General features: G+C 35.5%; 1 non-coding gene across 1 annotated transcript; it reads right to left on the bottom strand.

Annotated features, from left to right (window-relative positions):
- Positions 1-432: 432 nt before the first annotated feature.
- Positions 433-2439, bottom strand: LOC103654355 (uncharacterized). Its single transcript, XR_004857897.1, has 3 exons — positions 2373-2439; positions 1233-1288; positions 433-1141 (listed from the first exon to the last, which is right to left on the bottom strand). It is a non-coding gene; the product is annotated as an uncharacterized protein (transcript).
- Between the last annotated feature and the right edge of the window lie 427 nt (positions 2440-2866).

Here is a 2866-nt window from a genome sequence, read left to right as displayed (position 1 = left end):
CCTGCGTGGGTCTGCGAGGGCGACGGTACCCACGTTCTTAATGTTAAGAACGTGGGTACCCACGTTCTTAACCCTTTTCTAGAAAAAAAAATAAAAAATACAGAAATGAAATTAGAGACACATAATATCACATGCAACACAATATATCACATGCAACACAATATATCACATACAATACAGATTTCAAACACATTGATATATGTTCATATCACAAATTCACAAAGTCCAAATATATAAGTTCACAAATTCACATAAGTCCAAATACATAAGTTCACAAATTCACACAAGTTCACATCCATAGTTCACATTTTTAGTTCACAAGTTCAAACACACAAGTTCAAACATTAGCTCCATTGCTTGTGCATGGAAACCATTAAAATGTTAAAAATAACATGTACAAGCTCCGTACAATTTTTTTTCAAACAAACAGCAAAGTTGTGTATCATTGCATTAATAGAAGAGTTGCAAAACACACACAGACCCCACTGATATAGCAATTACATATGTGTGTATTGTAAGGAGAAAGAGGACAATTCAAACTAGAAAATCAAATACCCAAGGTAGAAGGGATCAAGAGAATGAATGCTATGATCCTGGGAAACTGGACCGTGTGGAAGCACTGCAACAATATTGTGCTCAATGGAGCATTGGAGCTAACCCTAGTGTAGAGCTTGTCCTCAGGCAGATTTTAGAGCAGGTCATGTCTGGGAAACTGGAAGCAGGGTTTGAAATCTGTGGACACTCTGATCCTGGGAAACTTGAAGCGGGGTTTGAAGTTTGAACCCACTGATCACTCTGGGTGCATGAACCGTACAAGGGCAGGCGAGGACAATATAAGGGAAGAAGCAAAACTAGCTTAGTTGCCACAACAAAAGGTATAGTAAATCCAGTAATAATATTATATGTTGGGATGGTACTAATTACCAGCATCAAAAGCTTATTAGCACCATCAACTATTGCTACAAATCCCTCAAACTGGTCAGGATCAAAATCCATTAGTGCAGACGTAAGGTACTCCCCAGCAGGTGTAGTTTTTGCTAGCTCATTGCTTGATTTTACAATAGCTCCACTGTTTCCAGTTTTATCCTGAGACACTGGTGATGCAAACACATCTGGTGATCGACTTTTGCTGCTGTCACTCCTGCAGATAAGTGTGTTAAATTTGGACTCCATTTCTCAGTGTTTCTTTACACCGAGCATTATTGACTTATTGTAGGTGGAGTCAATTTTACCTGCCTATCTCCCTTCCTTGACCATTAGCTGGCTTGTTTGCTGAAGGGCTTGAAGCCTACGAAAGCAGTTAGGAGTTACCCATGAAAACCTCGTGGGAATTTTTAGGGACAAATTTAGTAATTTACTAACAGTTCATATAATTATGTATGGTAAGAAGAAATTTTACCAATCAAAATGTATTATCTACTTTGACGTACAAGACGAAATTTGGGAGTCGGAGAAAAAGAAAGCAGTAACTAAAGCTCTCAAGCCAATGATATATATCTCTCTGTTCCAAGATGTATGTTGTTTTAGCTTTGTCCTAAGTCAAACTTCTCGAACTTTGACCAATTTATAGAAAAATGCACCAATATCTACAATAGCAAATTAGTTTAATGGGATCCACAACTAAACTAGTAAGAAATGTCATGATCGTGTATTTAACTGTATTGTACTCCCACCAATCCAAATTATAAGACGTTTCGATGTTTTGGCTTTTCAAGTTACATAATTTTTGCTATACACTTAGATATACAGTATGTCTAGATACATAGCAAAAGCAATGTATCTATAAGAGTCAAAACGTCTTATATTTTGGAACAGAGGGAGTACATATCAATATATTTTTCTATAGAACTGGTAAAAGATAAGTTTAACTTAGGACAAAACTAAAATGACCTACATTTTGGAATGGAGGGAGGCAGATAGGCTTTGCTCAATAAAGTTTCAGAAAAAATATTCTGTCAAAAATGAACAAGCAGCAATAGACACACTAGGAGCATTTTTTAATATATGCAAGGTGTTTACTAAATCCATCAGGTTAAACGAACAAAGAAAATGACAGAACACATATTTGTATTCCTCATAAACTCAATTTGCGTAGATACTTGACACCATAAGAAATGAATGATATGGATCAAATCACTTCTTTGTAAAGTCTCAATTGTAGATTTTAGTTGAGATTTTGTTGTTTCCTATAATTAACAGAGAATTGCCACAAGCTATCCTACAAACATTGTAGACACAGCAAAATGTGACATGAATCTTTGGCCCTTTCCACATGCAGGAAGGCAATCCGAAAAAACTACAAAATAATTGAAAATGAACTAGTTCATAACACAGAGCATGACAAAAAAGCATAAAGAATACTTGAGAGCAACCTGTGGAGCACTTCCTAATCGTGACTTCTCTGTAACTCTGTCAAAAAGCTTCTCATTCTCTTCATGTAATTTCTGTATTTATTTTGTAACAAAAAAAAGAAAATGTTTGAAAAAATGATATCAAACAAATGAGCAAAATATATTTAGATCAAACTGTAAGAAAACAAAGTTTTAACAGGAAAATGCCATAACATATTTCTATCATAACATATTGTGTGTGGTAACTTGGGACAGTCATCAAGATCGTACTTTGACAGCTAATTTCTATCATAACATATTGTGTGTGGCAACACAAAAAAATGATCACTATAAAGTATTTCTAAATACATATCCAATGTAACCACTTTGTTGGTCGAAGTTTGAACCTTACAATGCACCTTGCCTTACTATTGGACAGATGAAGCACGAGGCTATAAATATGAAAATGCCATGACATTTGTTCAGGAGGTGGAACGTGCACCCATCATAGTAGTTTGAATGAACTTCACAAGGTA

The sequence above is a fragment of the Zea mays genome, chromosome 4 (genome assembly GCF_902167145.1).
Source record: "Zea mays cultivar B73 chromosome 4, Zm-B73-REFERENCE-NAM-5.0, whole genome shotgun sequence".
Lineage (NCBI taxonomy): Eukaryota > Viridiplantae > Streptophyta > Magnoliopsida > Poales > Poaceae > Zea > Zea mays.
The sequence above is the reverse complement of the archived record's forward strand: the minus strand, read 5'-3'. Positions and strand labels throughout refer to the sequence as shown.